The following is a 25,083-nucleotide window of genomic DNA, read 5'->3' on the forward strand; positions in this document are numbered from 1 at the left end:
ATTGATTGGTGTGTGTCCCACCTATACGATGCTGGCTGGTTGAACTGTGTTATCTGCCTCCAATGACTCTTGGTTAATTGGATATGTTGTTCTCCACTAATGCATTGATTGCTGATAGACTGGCAAGCGATGTCCTCCACTGACGAATTTGCTGCTAAGTAAGGGTTCGGACGGTGAATGATGTCACAATAGATATTACAATCTCAGCTGACATCATAAAACATTCTAGATATCTGTTCTTGGTGATTGTTAGAGATGCAGGACTAGGCCAAGAGAATAGTTTTTTTCACCACACCGGATGGTCCCTTAAAACATTTAGAGTGCTTTGCTCAATTGATAACTGGTAGGCAGTCATGTGCAGTTGTCTGTTGGTGGTTCTTTGATTGATCGTATTCTGCTCTCCTCCATTAATAGTTGGTTGATATACATGTGTTATCCTTTATAAATGAATTGCTAAACTGATTGGCAGCCTTTTGCTGTCTCCCTTGTTGGCTGATTGATAGGCATGTGATGTCTCTGTAGTAAATGGTTTGTATTAGATTAGTTAATATTACAGAAGGTGGAACATGTTTGTATTCTATAGAGTGTTGCTCCCATCATGGGAAAAACCAAAAAACATCACAATGACACTTTAAGAATGGTGCTGCAGGTTCTTGAAAAGAAGGGATTGACTGGTGAGATCAGTAAATGCAAATTTTCTGAATCCAAAGTCACCTATCTTGGTCATGAAAATGGTCGTGATGGTATCACACCTAAACGAAAATAGTTGAGGCTATCCTTAAGGCACCAACACCTCAGAACAAAGATGAACTTCGTTCTTTTTTAGGGCTTGCGGAGTACTACTCCAAATTTGTAGAAAAACTTTCAGAGAAAACACACGAAATGTGTTTTTACTTAAGAACAAGAGCAAATTTGTTTGGTCAGATTTATGTCAATCGTCATTTCTTGAGATCTAGTCTGCCATAGCCAAGTCTCCTACTTTGAAAGGATTTGACCCTTCAGCAAAGACTTTTATTACCACTGATGCCAGTGGAAAAGACTTAGGCGCAGTTCTTTCACCAGCAGCTATCAGTGGTGGTGAAAAGAAAATGTGATTGCCTTTGCTTTCAGGTCAATTTCTCCTGCTGAAGAAAGATATTCGGTCATAGAAAGGGAGACACTGGTGTGTGTTTGGGCCCTTGAAAATTTTAGGAAGTTTGTTTGGGGAAGAGAGCTTGTGGTAAGAACCGACCATAAACCTTTAACAAAGGTCCTTACTTCTGATGGTTTATCAAGAGCATCTGCTAGAATTGCAAGGCTGTCAATGAGACTACAAGATTTTATTTACACAGTCCAGTATTTACCAGGTAGAATGAACAACACTGCAGATTTTTTAAGCAGTATGTTGTTACGGTTAACAGAAATCGACACAAATCCTTGGAATGATGTTTGTGTTGCAGGGATTTTTGTCAGTGAAGACTGCAAAGGATTACAAGAGAAAGAATGGATGGATGCACAATCTAATGATGAGGTATTAGAAACAGTTAAACATAAAATTGAGAATGGATGGCTTGCTTCTGATGAAAATGAACTTCCAGTTGAGTTGAAAGCGTTTTGGGAAGTACGAAATGAACTTGGTACTGATGGACCGTTTATAGTTAGAGGAGAGAAAGTTATTTCTCCTTCTAATTTAGGAAATAAAAATGTTTCTCTTTGTCACGAAGAACATCCTGGTAATAGTAATAGGGGGATTCCTGTGTAATCAATTTTTTTTGTGGCATTCACACAGCGTGACTTGTGCTTTGTCACAATGCCACCCAGGTCTAGGAACCTTACCGAGCAGGAGTATGGGGGGCTACTGTGGCTGATAGTCCACTACCTCCCAAACATGATTGGGAGTGGAGGCAGGGTACTGCTGGGTTACCCAACCCAAGAAAGGAAGCTGAGGTGGGAGAGGGTCCGGTACCAGATGTTGCGAATCTTTGGAGTGGACCGGACCCTGAGACAGTACAAGCATCGGTGGGCAGATCTCATCAACCGTGAGCAGGATCTCCTGGACCACCTTGGAATTGAGGTTGATGGAACAATTGGTAGGTCTAATTACATTTATTTCATGTATTAACCGCTGTATTCTAAGGTTAAGCTATTCCATTGTGAAACTACAGGGGCCTCACTGATGATCCCCTTGCGCCCCTGTAACATCAGATATAGGGCCATATCTATCAACAAACCCTTTCGCAAATCAAAAATTGCGATTCTTATGGAATCGCTATCTATGAATAGCAAAATGGTATGTATGAAGAAAATCTGCTTATTTGTAGGAATTCCTAAATCTTCCGTATTTGCAACTTTGCATTTTTCAAATTTGTAATTAAGGGATAATTCCCAATGCATTCCCATGGCCCAGGAGGCCCATAGGAATTATTTGAAAAAAATACTGTAATAGCAAATCGGATATTTGCTAATGGCTATTTGTGAATTATTACAAGGGTGCAGGGGTGTCTCAAAGACACCCTGCTGCACCCCTCAAAAGTATGTGTGTGCATATGGTGCACATACATGCCCTATGGGCATGTGTGTGCATCACCTGGCACCTTCAAAAAAGCGAAATTGTGCATATTTTTGAAAAAATGCTAGTTACCATCAACTACAGGTTGTTGTTAATTAGCTAAATCTCAAACATAATTTGCTACACAAAAATGCTACATACATAGCATTTAAAAATGCTATGGCAAAATAAGGATTACATAAACTTTGCTATTCCTTAATTAGCAAATGTTTCATACATCCTAAGACATGGAAATAGGCCGTTTGCAATTCGCCAACGGCAAAAATCTGCAATTTTCAGACGTAGCAATTCACAAAAGGCTTGATACATATGGCCCCTACTGATGTTGTGGTAACGCACAAGCAAGAGTGATCTTCATCATGCTGGACTATGCCGCTCATTGAGGCATAATCATGCATGACATGATAAATGTCTGCACTTTCAATGCATTGTTCTGTGTCAAATGGGCGTGCAATGGGTGTTGTTCGGCATGTTCACACCAACATCCATGGACTTTTGTCACTGCTCCAGGGGCCTTTGTAAAGAAGGCCTTGTGCCGCTGCAGCCTCACTCATTAACATGTGGTAAAGTGACGCTCTGGCGGCGCAAGGCCTATGAAAAGAAGGCCAGAGATGTACGAGTGTGAAGCAGCTCCAAAAGCAAATGCCTGCCCTGGGGAGGTATAAGTGAGGCGCAACAGGGAGTGAAGTTTACATGAATCCATGTATGTCATATTTCCCTGTGTGCAGCTGCATTGTGCAGCACACAATGAAAAATGTCTATGCATTGTCTGTGTCCATTGATGTACAGGAAGGTATCCCATACGGTACAAAAAACTTCTTCCAAGCAACACAGCCACCCTTGCATCATGGTGCTAAAGGTATTATCCTACTGCATGACAGCACATTGTGGGCAAGGCCAGGGAAAGGCACAAATATGCTACCTTAAGGGAACAAAATGTTCCATCCTGGTATATCATATGTATGCATGATGGATTCTTGATACAATATTTCACGCAGTGACAATATCCTATTAACAATGGGCCTAAACATCCTAAGTATTGCATAACATCAACAGCAACTTGGATGCAAACTTTATGCTCCCCCCCTCCATCACACATTGTAGGCCCTGTACATAGAGTAATAATCTACAGGGACATCACCTCAGAGGAGCATATGTCTGCCAGCATCACAAGTAACCTTGTAGTGGTTCTAAATCTATCCACACACATGTTTGTATGTGTATTTCAATATACACAATGTGCTACATTACCATCTGTGTGCAGCGAAGATGCACAAGTGTCAACTGAGTGCAAAACATGCAATGCCTTCACTCCTTCATCATGACTGTGTGCAGGAAGTATCACATTTAATTACCTGGATTCTACACAATGACTGGATGTACAGTAACTACTTGTGATGTGAAGTGCAGTGCAGAATGAAAAACAACATGATAATAACAATACACTTATGCAACAATGTGCATACATGATGGCATACCATGGGCTGAGTGAGGTTTGTTAGCATACCCAGACATAGGATACATCATACAGCTGGGATTACATCCGGTGACATGTTTGTTGTGCTAAAACAACAACATCAATCAAAATTTTACGCCACTCTTGTGCTTAGTCACATGGGAAATAGGCACACATCTACAAGGCCTGGAAAAGTGTATGTAATGTTAATACCATGTACACGTGTACATGGTGTACTTGCACACAGATCAATGTGTATGTGTGTAAATGCATGTTGCTTGCAGTTCTTGTCACAATGCACATATCAAAGAAGCTGACACACTGACACATCTAAGGGTGCCAGTACATCTGTGAATAGTGAATAAGCAAATGATAAGCCATGTGTGTATTGGGGAGGACATAATTCTCTAAAAGGCCACGTAAATTCTACAATTGTTTGAATACATATGGCGGATAGTCGATTTTTTTGTGTGTGACGCATTAATCTGCTGGCACATCTGTGAATACTCAGATGTTCACATTCACCATTGTACCAAAGTACCCCATAAAAGCACAATCACATACAACTACACAATGCAAACATGTTTTCTATATGGGACAAGTGTGCATGTATTTTGCAAATGCCATCTCAATGTAACACCACAAACAAGGGATCACATGTGTGTAATACATGCAGTGCAAGAGTGTGCTTCACATGTGAAGCTCTTAGCCCTAGACTGTTGTATGAATCGCGTTGCCTCATGGGACGCAACGTAAGCCAATGTTGAAGATACCACTGACTCTCATGTAATCTCTGTACTGTGTTGAAATATGCAACATACGCTGAGATTCTGGTCTATTGTCTTTCACTTGTAGGTGGTCCACCACCATCACAAACCAGGCTCATCTCCTCCAACAAACTGTTTAAGAAAGAAGTAAAAGTGATCCTCATGGCTAAATACACATGATCTATTATCCTGTAGCTCTCATGAATCCGCTCCGTAATACCTGCCTGACCCCTTGGTCTACCTGTACTACTTGTATCATGACTTATTTGATTGTATATGTTCCCTCTTTGTAATTTGATGTATTGTTAACACACCTGTCTGACTTTGCACACTGTACCTACACCACCTCAACCATCCCTACTTTTGTACTACTGATGCACCTGTGTGACTATACATCCTGCACGCATCTACCTCAACTATGCCCACCTTGATGTTATCTCCAAAAACACTTGTAGCACGCTTAAACAAGTATATGCTTATTTTTGTACTTTTATATTATTGGCGCAACTGTTTGACTATGCACCTTGTACTACCTCACCTATTATCTACCTCCTGTTTTTTTTTGACCTACCTATGTAACTATGCACCTTATACCTAACTACCTCAACTATTACATTCTATTACTCCATCTCCCCCGAGCCCTTGTAAAGCGCTCTGATATCTGCAAAGATCTTGTTCGCGCTATATAAAACTTTCAAAATAAATAAATAAATAAATCCACAAGGGATGAGGTGGAGTCCTTCAAGAATCCTAAGGCCACTGGTGAGTGTGAAATCATTACTATCTTTGTCTGTATGCTTACAATGTCTCGTCATGCATGCCATGTATGCAGACAGTCCAAAAGCATCATTCTTGCATGCATCATGTTTACACATCACATGTGCATGGAAGTGTCAAGGACTCAATGGCACCATGTGGAAATGCATAAACTCAAAGATACGGGTCACATGTATGAGGTGTTACAGTGTGCAAGGGACACAGTAACACTTCTTGTGCTGCTGTAAGTATCCATCACATAAAATGAGACCACAATCAAACAATGCATCTAGACCTCCATAGAGCACCATACTCAGGTGTGAGGGTCTCAAGCCACTGAAGGGAGGGGGTGTGCTGCTACTCATGAAATAGGCAGGTCTTCAGTTCTTAAATGAAGGTAAGATGGTCCTGGTCAGTCGTAGTTGTGCGCCAAGGGAGTTTCATGTCTTGGTGGCCAGGTAGGAGGATGATCTACCTCCAGTGGTAGATCAGTCAATCCTTGGTATGGTGGCTAGTGGGAGGCTGGTGGAGCGGAGGTGGCCGGTAGGATCTGAGAACGAGAGGCGGTTGAGGAGTCATTCTGGGCCCATGTCATGTGTCTGTGTGTGTGGGTGAAGAGCCTGAACGTGATCCTTGTGTTGACGGTGACCCAGTGTTGGTCATCATGGCCTGTAGAAATGCTGCTGTGGTGAGGGCTGTCGAAGATGAGTTGTGCCGATGCATTTACTATGGGTAGTAGTTCTAAGTGAAGTCTGGTAGTGGTTCCTGTGTATAGGGCATTCCCGTTGTACAGTTGGCTGTTGATGAGGGCCTGGGTGACCGTCTCACACGTTCCGGTGGTGATCCACCAGAATATCTATCGGAGCATGCGCAGGGTGTAAAATCATAAGGATGACATGACGTCCACTTGTTTGTTAGTTGTGAGTGAGTAGACCTGGAAGAATCCCAAGTGGGGTGTATGGTCCGTGGGTGTTGTTGCAGTGACCATTGTTGTGGACCAATAGGCGTCGTCCCGGGCGGATGTTGATTTCCCAAGGATGATAACCTCTGTATTGTGTGTCTACAGTATCTGCTGACTGAGCTTCTTCCATTCTGCAGCGTCTATCTTTCCTTCATGGAGGTTGTTTTTGGTTGGGGCTGGGTCTTGGGTGAGGGACAGTACCAGATGGGTGTCATTGGCATAGGATATTATGTTGTGGTGGTGTGTGCATGCAATGGTGGCAAGTGTGCTCATGGAGATGTCGAAGACTGTTGTGCTGAGCAAGGACCCTTGGGGTACGTGACAGTCAGTGTATTTATACCATGGCTACATGACACATTCTCATTGTAGTACAACATAGATATACCTCCTAAAAGTTCGATTTCCTTGTGCCCCACGTGTGTCAGTACTTGCCATTGTTAGAGGGATGCAACAGTGCTGCAAGTCCATCATTAATTAGCACAACAATCATGCAGTTACCTATGCAACTAAAAGGGTCACCGGCAGAATTCCCTATTGACATCAGTAGTTAATATGCAATGATGTACATGTGCTTAAATGGCCATTGCATCAATTATCATGCATAGTCAATCCACATACCAGGCCTTAATGCTGGCCATGATATGACGTCCCCTGTCAAGATGCGTCTACCATGAAAGTGTTGTGCAGTGTGTGTTGCGTTGTGTGAAAACGCAGCACGTATTTACTCCCAAGCAGCACCCCATGTACAAGAGTTAAATGATAGGAAGCGGTGCCCAAATCTATTGCAGTGCAAACCTGTGTTTTTCCTTGCAACACAATCCTAATTTGCCCATGTTTCGTTTCCATGGTGCATTTCACATGTGTGTTGCCTTGTGCAGCATACAGGGATGATGGTCCATATACCTTGCTTTGTATCTGCGTATGAAGTGTCAAATTACAATGCCTATACAAACCTTGCCTGCACACAGATGCACTTGCATCATGTTGAGAAGGAGCCTGCATATGTGAATGGCGAGCATTGGGTTCATGCCCAGGACAAAGGCATTGGAATGCACCATCTCATATGTATTGAGGCCTTACATGTCATCTACATTATTTTTCATGTTAGGTATTACGCAACATCACTTAGCATCCCTGTGTATGACCATTGATGATGATGCCACCATGCTTTGAAATTGATGCCCTGTTAACGATAGGCCCTTGACAAAATGTTACGAAGATTGCATTATGGGCATGTGTACAGGTGTCAATGTGTAAGTGCAGACTGATGTGGATGTCATTGCTCCATTACAGACAACATGTCACAAGATGAGGAGAGGCAGTATCGCATCCGTCTTGAAAGATACCGACACATACGGAATGTTGGTCGTTCATTCAGGCAGATGGGACGCCGACATGAACACTCACGTGCTGCTGGAGCCTGGACATCACCAACTCCCACTCTCCCATGCAACATGCGGAGCAGGAAGCAAAAGGCAAAAAGCTCAGTCATGTACTCCGGACCAGCAACTGGATCATATCTAGATCAAGATCCCCAAATGGACACTGAGGGGGTCATTAGGATCGCGGACGGACTTGAGTCCGTCCGCGACCCCAGAGTAGGAGGGAACGTCCGCATGGGCTGCGGCGTTCCCTCCGTGCAGATTAGGATGTGACCGCCAGGGTGGCGGTCACATCCTCTATCTTTAACATTGCGGCGGGTGCAGCTTCAAGCTGCACCCGCTGCAATGTTAAAAATGCATGCACCGCATTTACGTGCACAAAGCGGCAGGCACCCGCGGTGCCTGCTGCTTTGTTCACGCAAATGCAGGGGGGTACCATAGGTACCCCCCATGTGCACCCCCCACCTCCCTTTCGTCCAGGGGGCCCACAACAGGCCCCCAAAGTGAAGGGCCGTATCCTCTTCCAGGGCGGAAAAGCCGCCGCGGAAAAGCATACATTTTACACCATCCTAATATGGCTGGCGGTGTCTGATAGACACCGCCAGCCATGTTAAAGCTTTTCCGCCGCGGTCGGAAGGCGACCGCGGCAGAAAGGCTGCGGACGGATTTCAAGACCCACCGCCATCCTAATATGGCGGTGGGTCTTTCGAGGCTCCGCAGCGGTTTTCCCGCATCCTCCGGCCCGACGGTGGCTTCCGCCGGCCCGGAGGATGCGGGAAAACCGCTATCATAATCGGCCCCTGAATCTCCTACACAGAGTGGACCCTCAGGCATTCAGACATCAGCACCGTCAACATCTGGTTTGGTTGCACCCCCAGCTACTCTTAGTTCAGGATCTGCAAGTTGTTCCACTTCTGGACATCCCTCGGATCTGACCCCAGTGACAACCACTGATCAAAAATCTGGACCCACCACTGCACAGGCCCTTGAGACGAAGACAGGTGGAGCTGCAGTAGCGCCACCTGAACTGGCTTGTGCGCAAGTTGGATGTACAGCAACAGGGCATGCAGCAGCTGCCCCAGAGATAGACGGTGTGCTCCTGATGGCCAAAATTGGCAATATTAAGGCCAAAATGGAAACTTTTGAAAAGGCCCAAAAGGAACTGACATTGAAGGTTGCGGGCATGCAACTGCAACTGGCCACCCTGCTGTCCATGGTTGCCGACATGAAGGCCACCATTGAACAAATGGACGAGCAGGAATGAACACGGAGTGAACTCAACCTGAAACTCTGTTTGACCGAAGTATTTTTATGGATGGAAAATAACCACTTGAAATGTAATTCAAGTAAAACGGAGATCCTCCCGATTGGCACCAATAATACCTTTTGTCCAGCACTTTGGTGGCCAGACAACTCTGCTGCCCCCCCCCCAGACAGTGTCGTCAGCTAGGAATCTTGGTGTAATCTTTGACTCCGAACTCTCCTTCGATCAGCATGCCAGAACCGTCGCTGGCAAATGCTTTGGAACCATTAGATCCTTGAGAAAGTTCTTCGACTTTCTCCCCATCGATGCTAGAAAGACGGTGACAGTCGCACTCATAATCTCGCGACTGGATTACTGCAACGGCTTGCTCGCAGGAGTCAAGAAGAGCACCATCCTTAAACTGCAGAGCGTACTTCACACAGCCGCCCGTCTAGTCCTAGGTCTCCCCCGCGGGTCCTCTATTTCTGCAGCGCTTCGTTCACTTCATTGGCTCCCCCTCCACAAAAGGATTCTTTTTAAAATCCTGATTATGGCATTTCGTGCCTACAATAAGACAGGCCCTAAATACCTCACTAGACGTTTTCCCCACTACTTACCCAGCCGTTACCTTCGTTCAAGCGATGACAATCTTATCATTCTTCCGAAATACAACCTGAAAACGAAGGGCGCGAAAACCCTCAGCTTCCTCGCGACCAAAGCTTGGAACAAATTGCCCAAAACCCTCAGACAACTAACCCAGGAAAAACCCTTCAGAAAGCTCTTGAAAACATGGATTTTTAAACTCCCGGATGACTACTCTAAGGCTTCCATCTAATTCCTCCTGGACCGGCTTTCCTAAGTTCTCCAGCGCCAAGATGCTCCCTCCGGAGCGAACGTCGCGCTCTACAAATACCCCACAAATATACAAATATACAAATAAACAACTGTGGTCGTTGTCCATGACATGGAATTTCACCTGTCAAGTTACGGACCTTGTTATTGTTTACATTTTTTAATAGTTAGATAGTTTTTAGGATAGTTGTAGTACTTAGGAATAGTGTTAGGATAAGTGTTAAGTTATTAGGAGTGGGTGGGGGGTTGATGTACAGTGTAGGTTAAATGTTTTTTAAGATGTATAAAAAAAAATATATATATATATATCATTGTTTAGTTAGGTAGGTTAATTAGTATGTGTTTAGATTAAGTGTATGTATGCCTGATGTGTGATTGTTGAATAGGGGGTGGGGGGTCATCTGTGTGTTGTGTAGTATGTGTAAGGTAGGTATAGGAACAGTTAGACAAGATAAGTGTAGATGTTAGTGCCTTAGATTAGCTTAGTGTAGGATTTTATTACAAATTTTGATAAGTGTAGTGTAGTTTAGCATAGCTTTTAATTAGTGTGAACTATTTTTGTAAATAAAATATGTTTTTCAATTACAATAGTTGTACTTGTAGGCATATGAAGTTGTGAAATCAGCTCTGGGTGAGCCTTACCCTTGCTGGCCAAGGAATGTCAACAATGATCTCATATCTGAGATTACCGTTACATGTTAGCTATTGTAAGCCAAATGTTCATTACACTATCACTAATTCATACAGGCCAATACTCACCCTTGAGGGACTTTAGGTAATGCGTCTCAGGTGAGCCCATGTGATCAACAATCATGTGTAAAGATTGTGGGACCTCTTTCATGACTTTTTTCCATAGTGAAGCACAGCAGGCCTTCCTGTTGCGCTACCCTTTTGCAGGATGAAGGGCAGGACCGTGCCGTATCTGCAAGATACTGCGCAGTCCTGTTATTCTCACCAGCACTGTTGCACAATGTCCTGTTCGTCGCTAACGCAGTCACCTTTGCACAATGGGGCAAGTGTGTCTGCCTTGCGGGGAACATCAGACTTGTACAGGAACGGACACCTCTCAGTTAATCAATCATCACAACGGCCTCTTCCTCTTACTATATCTACTGCATTGTGAGAAAAAGGGGAGACAAGGAGAATTCAATTAATCATATTTGTCAACATTGAGCCTTCCTCACGCCTGCCCTGGGTCTGTGTAATTTCTGGACAGTGCCTCACATTTCATGTTCCTATTACATCTGGGGCAGTGTCAAAAGCCAATGGATGTTGCAGGGAAGGCACCCAGCAACACCCATTGCACGTGCCTGGAACGCAGATCAAGGCGTTCAAGGGTCGGATTTGTTGCATGCAGCATTATCGCATGACTATGTGCCTTGGTGATGGATGATGACTATTAGGCAGGGTTAGGCGTCACACAACGTCACAACAAGTGAGGGTCAGATGGCACAAGGGCCGTCATTAATTGGGCCACCTGGTATTGAGACTGTAGCTCAATGTTTGCAGTGTTTCCCAATGCTGAGGGCCAGTATGACCCACGTCTTTCCTGCAAGTGGAAAAGAAAGCTGGTTCACAGGCTGGCTATGTAGATGCAGGGAAATGTGACCATGGCTAGGTCTGTATTGCAGACATATGTCTTGTGGGCCTAGAAGCAGATTCATTGGTAGAGGTTTGCTGGCCCAGGGATGTGGCTGACTGTGTAGGCGTGTGTGAGCTCCTTGAGTGTCAGTATATCTGTATGGGTGTGGATGCAGTAGAGCTCCTGTATGTGCTGGCGGTAGTGGTATAATCATGGGAGCCACTGGGAACGTCTATTAACGGTTGTCTGGACATTCATTATTTTTTGTCCTGAGGGTATTTTTGATACTGATATTGAGGGCATTCACATTGTACAGGCTGATGATGATGGATGTGTGGCAGATCTAATCAATGCATCAGTTGGCAATAATTTTGATGCTCTTGCAGAGTTTGCAGAGGGCGAAGAAGTATGGTGAGGATACTGCTATTATCCGTACTGACAGGGTGAGGGATGTGTTCTGTACAATGTATAGTTTGTGTGTCACATATGAGTGCTGAACTGTTTATCCAGCCCAGGGTACCCCCAGGTATAGTCCCATGTGGTAGTGGTTGTTGTGAGGGTAATGACCTGTTTTGACAACAACTGGAGATTTGTCCAGCTGAGGCACATACTTGTTGGCACATTTTGCATCCATTGTGGTTAGTTGTGTCCTGTGATGTTGGGTACCTTTGTGAGGGAGAGGCAGAGCTGGGTGTATTAGGCGTAGGGTACTATGCAGAGTCCATGTCCACTGATGTTCTCAGCAAGTGGGGCCATGTAGACATAGTAGACAAAGGTACTGAGGGACAGTCACTGAGGAACTCAGCATCAGTACTCTGTGTGTTGTGCTGTGAAATGTATTATGCAGAATCATCTGCTCTGGTCTGCAAGGGAGGAGACAATCCAGTGTGGTGTATTACCTTGCCTCATGCCATAGTGGAGTCTGGCTGCTAGTGTGTTGTGGAACATTGTTTCTTGAAATGATGCAATGTATAGTGTATATGGAGTGGCAGAGTGACCGACTTTGAGGATTGTGTGGATGTTGCTGTGGCATGTAGGAGGGACCTCTTGATGCTGTTGTTTGTCATGGAGCAGGATTGGGGATGTTGTATGTTCCTATGAACATCACTGGGTGCATGATGACCCTCTGGTTAATGACTTTGACTGCAAATGTGTGTGGAAAGATGTGCCTGTGGGTCTTGACGTCTGTTCGGGCAGCAGGGGTGTAACTGCTAATGTCATTTAGCTGTCAGCATTTGCAATTACTGTGGAGGTGCATGTTCCAATGGTGGAGGCCATGGACTGTCACTGTTCGTGTGCAATGGGGGATGCAGCCCTGTGGAAGATGTGCTGTGGGCAGGTGTGGGTGGGTGCTCCTTAAAGTATGTCCATCACGGTGTTTGTGGTGTGAAACATGTAGACATGTGGCCACCAGAGGATGGTGTGTAGTGTGACTTACTTGGGCTAAGGTATTGCGTGGTATGCCTTGCTTATGTTCATCTAAGTTGACATTCACTTTGCTGATCTAGTGGTAGGAGACTGTACCAAGTGTCTATAAAATTCCAGTGAAGTGAGTGAGGGCTGAGCTTGGTCATATTGTTTAATTTGGTATGTAGTTGATGCTTGCCTTGGATTGGCATGATGTGTAGAGGATTGTTCCCTTCATGATTTTGCATTTGTGTGGATCAGATGAGTTTGACATTTTGCTGTGATGTTATCCCTGTAGGCGGAGTGAAATTCCTGGGGTTTGGTTGACCCTCAAAGCTAAATCCAGCAGCCTGCACATGAGCATTGTTCGTTGTATGTCCGTGGATACACAGGTGACATTGGTGGTTTGTTGTATGAGTGTGCAGCCATGTATGTGCATATGTAGTACAACATCTGTAATTCGTAATGATCTGAGTTATTGTGGCACATGGTGGATGGAGGGGTGTGTATCAGTGCTGAGGCAAGGGGCTCTGTGTTGATCTTGCACCAGTGTCGGCACAGGGACTGTGCCCTTGACATGTGTAAGGTATGTTTTCTGAATGATGAGAGGATGCATTGGGGCTTGGATCAGGGAGGATGTGAGGGATGGCCAAGGAAAATGTAGTTACCTTGGATGACAATGTGTGCCCGGGTGTGTCCCACTTTGTGAGTTGTGTTGATGACAACCTGGGTATATCTGATGTCGGGGATGTTGTCTAGGAGTGCAGTGAGTTTGAATAGGCTGAGTTTGTCAATGAATCATACTGGTGTCTGAGCTGTACATAGTCCACGTATTGTAGGTTGTTGTGCGGTCTGTGATCTGCATTGTAGTTGGCAAATGTTGTGGCACATCAGGGATGTCTGTATGCAAGGGTACAACATGGAGTTGTCCTGTAGTTGACTTTGATACAGGAGTGGACATGTTCAGGACTGTGCAATCACTTGATCATAATGGCATTAGTCTGTTAGAGGCAGTTCCTGAAGATGATGGCAAGGCATCCCTCCATGGTGTTTGTGGCCGTATTTCTGCATGATCTTGTGCAAGTTGTGGATTGCGTATGCAATGCCAGTTGCAGATGTGACCCAGGCAACGTAACTAGTGCCAGAGGCTGTAGTTGGCCTCACACATTTATATGCCATATCTGTGCACAGGACATGTGTGTAGGAGGATGCAGCTCAGGCACCACTGTGCATTGGCATACAGGTGGCTGTTCATAGCTGTCATTGTCAGCAGACGGGGTAAGGTGCTTCAGCAGTGTCAACATGAGACTGTTGCTTGGTATTTGCACGGTGTCCTGAGCTGACAGTTGTATTATCTCACAAGGTTGCATACATGGAGTGCTGCATTTGTAGTGGGGGTGGTTTTAACAACCAGGCTAACTTCAGCTGGTATTGTGCATGTTGTGTATGTTCACTGATGTGCTTGAACTCTGCACAACAATGGTACCTATATACATAATCCATCATTCAGCTGGGGTCGTGTGTAGGGTGAGCAGCTTGTAGCTGGAGCATGGTCGTGTGTGGGTGCTGGATGGACAGGTAACTGCAGTGGCAAGTAAAAGTCAGTGTGAAAACAGAGCAAATACAGGGGATACACAACAGACAGGCCAAATTAGCCCTATCAGGAACAGCAGACACACACACCAAGGGCACAATACAGTGAACAAGGCACAGACACACCATGGTGCCACTGGGAAATGGCCTCATTGGCAATCTACATTGTACTAGTGGTACAGATTGTACCACAAGTGTATTGGGGCATTTCAATTGGGGAAAGACATTTCTTGTGTGTAGTATCACAATAATCTGTGTGACAGGCCTGTACATAAGTACTTATTGTGGAAGTATGGTGGCTGACTCATTTTCACATAGCGATTTAGTGGATTTTCTAACAGACTCCAAGCTTGAAATCGGTCACATTCTCACTTCTCCAAATGAAAGGTGTAACCGTGATCAAGGATCAGTGGTGTGGCGAGGCTTTGCCATTTGCTCAGATTCACATATGTGTTAGGACATCTCAATTCTAAGATGTCATGTAAGTCATCTTTCCATGGCTAATTCCACAGCTAATTTTGTCCGTCAGTGTGTCAACATACATCTGGCACACTGAGCCTCATCAATGACAGCCTTGAATCACATTAGAAAAGTGATAATCGATATGCTTCGGTGCCACAAGGCATTAAGGCATGAGGGCCACAGTCTTTGCAGCAGCACTGAAGTGTTTGTAGGACTTCATACATGAGACACCATTTGAGTGTTGAGTGATGTTGTTGCAATCACTGGTGTGAAGCATATCCCTATTCCTATGCTTAAGTTAATAGAATTGTCTGCTACTTATCTTACCTTAGGATTTGCCTTTGATGCCAGCCACATACTGATGTTTTGCTTTCATACATACATGTGGCATGTCAGATATTTCATCATCACATACATACACCTTGGACTGACCCACATTTATGGTAGCGTGCAAGCAGATCTGATTTTCCCACTCACCCCCTCCTTGTACAAACTTGTAGTGTTAGTCATTCTAACTTATGACATCATTCGTTATGTTGCACATTAGCAATGCTGTAGTACACACGTTACTAGTCACTTTATGAACGTTGCCAGTTGGACATTGCATGTTGTGGTTGCAAATTAATGTAAGTGACACAACTTAGCAAGTAGCAAGGTATGACAGGACACTGATAATCAAGGGACACATACAGTAGGGTTGAGGATGTACATGCACATTCCATATATCAACATGACATTTGTGACATGCATGAGTGAGTAGTTTTTTATTGTGTGATAAGGGAATGTCAACATCATACGTTCACCTCATGGAGGGAGGCCACAGATAATTTATTGTACATTCATTGCCTAGCAGTAATTTGTTTTTCGTCATTACTGGGGTACAATGTCAGTATTATGAGCACCAGACAGTGTTTATTTATTGTCCTGGTACAATATGTGATGCTAACGCATGGTTCTGCGGAGGACTGGACAATCTTCTGATTCTTCTTCATCAGATGTGTTTGTTGTCACAGCTGATGGTGTAATCAGTGGTGCAGTCGACACAGGAGGCATAGACACATCAGGGACTGCAGATGTTGATGGGATTGTACCTGCATCATGTTCCATGCCCATCAGGTACCGCATAAATGCACTCAGCATGACTTGGTGGTTTTCAAGCACAGCTGTAACATCCCGTTGGTAGTCAGCCAATTTTGTCAGGTATGCACCCTGTTTTGCATTCATTTCTTTGAGGGTGTCCTGAATTTCCCTCAGCCTGTTGGCCACTTCAAGGCTGGCACTTGTGTTAGGCATTTGTCTGTGCCTCTGCTGCATGACTTCTGATATGTCATTCATGGCGTGAAACAAAGTATGTGGTGGTGCTTCGTTGCTGCTACCAGTTTCCGCACTGCCAGTATTGGATGTTAGGCAACGGAGCACTCCCTCTAGGGTGCCTGCCTGCTCTCGATCCCTTTACGCACCTCCTGTGCCAACTGACCCTGTACATCCACAACACGTTGTTCAAAAGAATTTACCGTGTTTGGCGACTGGTGAGGCTCAGATGTTGTGGGAGGTGGCGTAGGAGTGCTTCCATGTTGGGCAAGCGGAGATCCCACTGTGCTGCTTTGCCTTCTTGTGGGGGGATAGGGAGTTTGTATTGATTCTAACAGGTCCTGGATGAGGCCTGTGTCCAGACTTGTTACACTTTCACAGCCCTCATCATCGGATTCAAACATAGGTTCCTGCTCATGAGTAGGTGTACCATGCCCTGAAATAAAAAATAGATGTATGTTTATGATCATGTCTGACATATGGTGTACAGATGCACAATTTTGAGTCATCTACCCTTTTTGACTTTGATGTGTGTCAACATGTCAAAGTTAAAGCTACACATCATCACTCATGTTACCTAAAATGACATGGCATAAATCATTTGATGGATACAAAATGTTTGTCCAAAAACATGGCACATGGGCAGACAGTGCTGGCACACTTGCAACATTCAACTTGAGTGCATGTCCTGATGTCTGTTTTGTTGGTGTATATTGGGGACACATTCTAGCAGAGTAGCAAGTCCATGTGGCATTTTGCACTCTATATGTGTGCAACAGGTATCAGGCCGCAATTACTGAGGATCTGGGACATGGATTTCTTAGCATCTCACATCATCCCACCTGTCATAGCCATCACGGCTGTGTTGTTTGTGTGTGGCCCATTTCCTGCGTCTTCATGCTAATTACGTTATATTTGGATAATACAGATTGCTCCTGGTATGTTGCTCAACCTACACCCAGCTCCCCCTGTGTGCCCCTGCTGCCGCTGCTGAGTACACACTGGTAGGTGTGCAGAACCACCATATTAGTGTCCCATTAGTGGCCTCAGTGTAACTATTTTTCACACTGTTTGCACACCATTTTGTTTTCAGTGCCACTGTTCCACCACCCCATGCACACTTGCTGCTCCCGCCTACCAGCTGCTCCTCCCTCCCACATCCCCATATGTGCCAAACTTTGCTCGACTGTGCTACTTGCGCACCATAGGCACACCTTAAGCAGGCCAGTCTGCAGCCATCTGCGCCTGGACCATGCCCAGCGCCAGGACCCCTTGTGGCCACTAACGCCACGACACCAGACTCCAGTACTACGCCTGTACCCTCCATGCACTCAATGCCGGCCAATACAACACTTGCTTCCAGGCCACCACAATAACATACACACGGGACCCTTCTCCTGCTGCACATGCAGCTTCACATGCAACTGAGCCACCAAACCCCCATGGAGTGGACCCAGCCACCTCCGATGCATTATCCACAACACCCACTCCACACGAACACAGCCCATGTGGCTCTGGGATCTGCTTGACACCTCTGCCCCAGATGTGTGATTATTAAACGTGACCTGGTGGAACTACTCCTCTGCGACCAACATCACCATAGACATCCCAGACAGCTACAAGTTCAACCGCTGGGATTGCGCTGACTGATTTGGTGGATGGGTCACCATCGACCACAAGTCTATCCTCAAGGTCGGCACCCATGCAGACAACACCATCAACACCGCCAACCACCTGCACATGAACATCCACACCGACACCCAACACCACCCTCAGAGGACCCTTGTGTACAGCACACCGACCCTGTGCTCAGTTCTGCTGCTCCATCAATGACCTCGCCAGCACCCAAGCACTCCCCTCCACGCACTACATCATCCTGTGGGACCTGACCTTACACCTCAAGGACAACAACGACGACAACTCCACCATACTGATCAACGACCTCACCAGACCCGGCTGCAGACAACTCAGGACCAAACCCACGCCGCCAACTACAAGCTGGACCCCGTCTTCTCAACAGGCACCCACGTCACCTCCAACCACACCACTGAACTGCACTCGACCGACCACCGCAGCATCAATTTTACCTTCTATTAATCAACCACACACCACCGCAGGCAACTGCTGCCTCACCAATGTTGGGTAAAAGTAAACATAGACCAGCTGGTCACACCCCTCAGCCAGAGCCCGAACTACAACCCCACCAACCCAGTCGGCATTGCCCAAACACTATGACAGTGTACGTAGGACCGCACCAACACCTTTGCCCCACTCACGTTACCCTCCAACAGCCACGCCTGCAACAGAGCCACCCGGTTCACCGACTACCTCCAGACCTACCTACGCACATGCCGGAAGATGGAGTGAACATGGCTCCATGGACACACACTGCACAACCACACAGTCCACAAGGACGCCACGTGTATACATCACCACCTCAACAGATTGGCAAAGAGCTCCTCCTTCCAAGCCTGTCTGGATACCAATGCACATGACAGCAATGAGGTCTTTTGCATTGTTATTGAACAGAGAAACCCATGCGCAAACATTATCAACATCCCACCCTCACAAGAAGTGTGGGACTCACTGTCCATCTTTTCACAGCGCACATTTGGTGACATCGACGACAGCTTCACCACCACAACCACCCCAACTATGCCATACTCCACCTCCCCCGGCGAGGACCACCAGCGCCAACCGCAGCACCTCCTGGTACTACGTCGACAAGGACGCAACACACAGGGTCATGAACTCCATACACTCTGGATCACCAGCAGTACCATCACCACACCACTTATTGTACAAAGCAGAGGAAGCGATCATACCACAACTACACAAGTTCATCTACATCTTCTTCAATGCAGCAACATTCCATGAAATATGGAAGCACACCACAAGCAATGCCCTCCTCAAGAGGCACAAGGCACACCCCAATGCCCTCGAGGACTCACGGCCCATCTCCCTGCTCACGTTCCCAACGAAGGTCATCTAGGTAATCATCAACATGCAATTGGGCCACGAGCTGGTAGACCCCAACATGTTGGACCCGTCCCAGTCCGGATTCATACGTACATACAGCAGCAAGACAGTCCACATGTCCGGCACAGACAACATCATGCAGCAACTAGCCAGCACCAAGACAGCAGCCCTCTTCCTCCTGGGCCGGTCAACCGCCTTTGACACGGTATGCCATCACACTCTGAAGACACACCTCCGAGAATCATGATTCCAATTGAAGGCCCTAAACTGGACCACGTCCTGACTCTCTGGCAGAACCAAGAGCGTCCAGAGTGTCCGAAACCCATCCATCAAATCGGACGCCATCAACATCATCTGCGACGTACCCCAGGGGTGATCCCTCAGCCCAACACTGTTCAACATGTACATGTCCCCCTCGTACACGTGGGCCGCCATCACAGCCTCTACATCATCTCCTACACCAACAACACCCAGCTCATCCTCTCCATCACCAGGGACCCACACACACCCTGAACAAACCTCCACGAGGGAATGAAGTCCCTCACCAACTGGATGAGGAGCAGCAGTCTGAAACTGTACTTGGACATGACACAGGTCCTCATCCTCGGACCCACACCCTGAGCCTGGGACGACTCCTGTCGGGCAACCACACTGGGAACAGCAACAACACCCACTGACCATGCACGCAACTTACAATACATCCAGTACTCCTCCCTCTCCATGTCTGAGCAGGTCGACGCCATCTCCTCCTCATTCTACAACTGCCTCCGCATGCTATGCAGGATCCACAAGTGGATCCCCACCCCAGACAAAAATAACTGTGACGCAGGCCCTGGGCACCAGCAGACTGGACTACCGCAACGCACTGTACGCAGGATTCCCAGACAAACACCTACAACTACTGCAACGCATCCAATACACTTACGGCTCATTGATTGTCAATGTCCCCCACCGCAGCAACATCATCCCCCAAATGTGAGACCTACACTGGTTCCCTATCAGCAAGTGGATCAGCTTCAAGCTCCAGACCCAGACACACAATGCACTCCAGTAGGCCGGACCAGCCTACCTGTACAGCAGACTCAGCTTCTACACCCCCACATGCCAGGTCCGCTCCACCAGCCTCCCCCTCAATACTGTCCACCGCATCCTATGACCAACCTCCAGCAGCAGATCCTTGTCCTACCTCGCCGCCAAGACCTTGCACACCCTCCCGGCCCATCTACGGCAGACCCAGGACCTACTCCCATTCAGAAGACTCATCCTGACCTATCTCTTTGAGCGGTAGCGGCAGCCCCTTCCCATCAGAGTGGTAGATCCAACAGGTGTTTTACATGCTGAAGGAGTTGTTCCAAGGACACGGACTTCTGTATTCTCTGATTTTGATTTCATGCAGCTGTGGTTCATGCAGACTGCGAGGTAATGCATTCCTCAATGTATTTCAAGTGTTTGGTTGGTGTAGTCTTAGGTGTGAGAGAGTATGAGCTGTCTGTCATCAGCAATGGATACAATGTTGAGGCTGTGTTTGGTTTCAAATGGCGCTGAGGCAGCCCTGTTGATGTTGACAAGGGTCAGACACATAGATGGTCCCTCTTGCATTCAGCATTGGAATTACGTGATTTTAAAGGCGAAGGTTGTCAGTCTGATCCTTGGGCCTCTTGCTGGGATGAGTGACCCAGTTAAGCGTTGTTCCTTTGAATCCTGCTTCATGTAGTGTAGCAAATCTGTGTGGTGTTAGTCTGTGTCGGAGCACACTCACAGCTCCTGGTCCCGGAGGGTGCAGATGTCACCTGTGGCTGTGAATAGGGTGATCTTGGTGCTGTTGTTGATGTAACGAGGACAGGGCTGTAGTGATCCCACAGGTGGCTGTATCTCATGTTGGAGGGGGTGCATTGAGCTGTGACTGGTGTCCCGGTGGGTATGGTAGTATGGCTGTTGTGTTGGGAGAGGTTTGCATGGTGCTGCCTGTGGCATCTCATGTGTACGGCAAAGTTGTTGTAGTGACATTTTTTTCTTTATGGTGAACTTTGTTGGACACTTATCACAGGTCTGTAGTGCCAGGGTGATGTCTGTAGCTTTGCAGCATAGGTTGTTGTATTCATGCAGGACCTTGACGAGTTTGCAGGACTTTCCATTATGTTGGATTATTTTTTTGTGGTACTCCCTCATTGCGTCCATGTATGTGTTTTACATTTCAGGTGTCTTGGCGTTTATACAGTTCTCACCAAGGTATCTGCTGGTGCCTCTTGCTTCTTAGAGATCAGTGCTCTACCATGCCGTGTCCCTGTAGTGCTGTTTGTTAGGCTTGCAGAGGGTGGAGGTCTGGTATGCGAAGTTGTGTATCCAGGTGTGACTTTCACTTGCAGTAACGGTGGTGTTGGCTGTGTTTGAGACCAGGGTGGTGGTTGAGGTTTCTCAGCAGTGTAGGCATGTGAAATGTCTGCGGGTCATGTTTGCAAAGGCCTGTTGTCATTCTCCAATGTTTTCCATGTATGAGTGCATGGAGGCTGGCTGAGCTGCATCAGTGAATGACTGTATATCAGTTGCTGCTGGAAATGATTGCATTTGGGACACAGATGTGCGCATTCAGACGTCCCATAGGCGCGCCTTCAGCACACCATGTACATGCGTCTGCTGTGCGCTTGCACAGCGGCTGACATTGAGTAGGGTAATTGTGAGGTACAATATTCAGTGATGACAAAACACATGAAGACAGGGGTGGGGGCCTTAGTGGTAGTTCATAGACCATATGTGGAGTGTGGGCTCAGATGAGAGCACTGAACTGACTTATTATGGAGACACAAGGGATGAGTGACTGATGTGATCATGCTATGTGCCATCATGGCAGGGGAGGGTGGGTAGGGGACATCTAAGATGAGGTGGGTCATGTGCATATTGGCAAGATGACTCAGGTGCCACCCATGATGACCAGAGCAGTAATACCCACTTCCATGTTTGGTATGCAGGCTGCATTTCAGCCTCCATGGCAAACATGGCCGACACTCCAGCATGTGGCTGCATGACTTATCCCATTTGCTATTACCAGTCACACCAGCACTTCACAGCGTTGTGTTTGACTCAGAGTAGTGAGCCTGGCTGGCTAATTCCTTTTACATGACACAAAGGCAGGGTTGCATGGGCTCCAGAGAAATGGGACACAGCTTTGAGGTCAGACTTCCCTCAATGTGTGCCAGATTCACAAAACAAACTTAAGACTCAATCCTAAACTTGATACTATTTTGGTGTTGACAGAATGCACTTACCACTTTTGGTATTCACAGAATGAACTTAGTACTTTTGGTATTCACAGAAGTTAGGATTTTGCCTTTAGTCTGTCCTAAGTCTGTCTTCAGAGAAACTTAAGATAAAATCCTAACTTCTGTGAATACCAAAAGTAGTAAGTTCATTCTGTGAATGCTAAAATTAGTAAGTGCATTCTGTGAATACCAATATAGTAGTGAGTTTTGGATTGAGTCTTCAGTTCATTCTGTGAATGGGCCACTATATGTTTTGCAGCACACACTCACACACACATCCCTGCATCCATAAGACATTGATTGTTCTTTCCTGCATTTGTTAACTCACAGCTGTCCCCCCCAATTGCCAATGTTTGCCACTGTGCCCCCATGCAGAGCAGGTGTGACACTCTTGTACCAAAAGGCACAGACATAATACCGAAACATGCCATGTCATCACATTCCATTGAATTCATTGTTAATACTAGGCATGTTGCAACTGTAGAGTAGGTGTTGCACAGCGGAGACTTTAATTACACTGTTAAAAGTTCAGTGAGTACATGGACAAACTATCCTTGTCACCACACACCCAGACCTGAAGCATTAAATTCCTTTATGAACAACCACGACACACACAATTGAGTCAGATTAGTGAGTAATGCACACACCATTTTTCATAGCCAAAAAATATATACACAGCATTTGTTCATATTCTCAAAATGTCACCCCCTATTTCTCATGATGTACATCTATACAAATAATAGTTCAGACATGTGTCCCCCCATGACACAACCAAGTGTTATTATTTGACACATAAATGCACAACATTTTTGATATTTTTCTGATTTGTCACAATTTCTTTTTTTTTTCATACTGACACACATTACCACATGTAGTACTTACATCACAACATAATTGTGGTCACAATGAAGTATTTTGAGATGATATTTTGGTACACATGCATTGCATTGTTGACATTGTGCAGCATACATTGAAATGGTCATCGCAAAAGACTACGGCAACCATAGTCTACGCTGTTTGCATTTGACTGGCTCAGCTCCACACTGTGAACCAAGGTTTATTCCTCTTGGACACTGCAACAATACAATGTCAGCTACCTCCTCACCTTCAACCCTGTACGCCACCCCACCTGCCAGGACATAACTCTGCTACAGACATCACCATCACTGTCACTGACAACTTCTGTGTCACCTGCATGTGGCAGCACGGCAATCATGGAAGAGGCATTGTTAACCCATACACTGGTACACTCAGAATGAGCAGGCACTCTAATGTGACATGGTTGACCATGTACTACGACAACTACATTATCGTGACCAGGCCCATGGCCATACTCAGCAGCACACTCATGTGCAGGACACACAGGCCATGTGCTCCATTCTCCAACACCATTGTTGACATCATTGCACCCCAGTGTGTGACATCCACAGACAGCATCCCTCTCGATGACCTCCAGTTCCACCTCAGCAGGTTGAGTTACCTGACCAACAACACCTCCAGGTTAACTTCACTGACATCAGACACAAGCATCAAGGGACCTCAACATACCACTGAACAGGACACGGTTAAGTACCTGTAGTACAGCTGCAGGTACTTCTGATTCAGGTCTGACTTCATACTCTCCTGGCACTACCATCATTGAATGCATGACATATGTGACTTGACCAGCAATCACCACCGCCATCCTTGCACCCTCTTGCAGCTGGAGCAAGGGCAGTGCATGACATCTCATCCCCTCCTTGTGCAAAGACAGTCCACCAATGCTTAAATACTTGTGTCACTACAGCACACAAATAGCACTGTTAGGATCTCGAATGACACCATCATTTCTGCACCCCTCATGAATGTACTTGCATCCCTACTTTCCCCCTACCTCATGGCAGCCATGTATGTGGGCAGTGCCATTGGCATCGTCTGCCACTATGCATTGGTGGAGTTGCGGCATGGTTGTGCATACACTGACATTATGATTTGTAATGGATCTGTCATTGCTTGAATCATGGAGCAATGTCCAGTGGGTACTGTACATCCATGCTATTGCAAGGAGGGACATGGTGAGAAGTGTTGCCTCGCTGTCTTCTTGCAGCAACAATTTTCATGGTTGCGCCATAGGAATGCACACAATATTGTTGTTGTTGCGCATTTGTCGAGTGTATCTTTGTTACAGGGCAACCCTGTAACCTTGCTTGCAGCGCTGTCCAGTACCACTCCCATGCATATATGTTGTGCCACGAATTGTCACCTTCCTTAGGGACATGTATGTTGTGGCTTTACATTCCGGGAGCTATTGTGCATTTGCATGAGTTTGCTTGTTTCTCTCATGTCTGTGACAGCCTTGCTAATCTTGCAAGGTGCAGTTAGTGTACTTGTTAGCATTATTTGGATACGTAACGCCTACTTTGCATGTCTTTGCCATAGTTTTGTTGGGACATGCAATGCCATTGACATAGAAGTTGCTATCACTCCTGAGCATTTGCTCTCATCTGTATGCAACAGCTTGCTAATGTGATTAAACATTCTTGGCACT

At 46.1% G+C, this 25,083-nt stretch overlaps 1 pseudogene; it reads right to left on the reverse strand.

The window, feature by feature from the left end:
• Positions 1–15,951: 15,951 nt before the first annotated feature.
• The window catches only part of LOC147733083 (uncharacterized), a 38,853-nt pseudogene continuing 29,721 nt past the window's right edge, over positions 15,952–25,083 (reverse strand).

Source organism: Lissotriton vulgaris, chromosome 2_1, assembly GCF_964263255.1.
Source record: "Lissotriton vulgaris chromosome 2_1, aLisVul1.2, whole genome shotgun sequence".
NCBI classification, from domain to species: Eukaryota; Metazoa; Chordata; class Amphibia; order Caudata; family Salamandridae; genus Lissotriton; species Lissotriton vulgaris.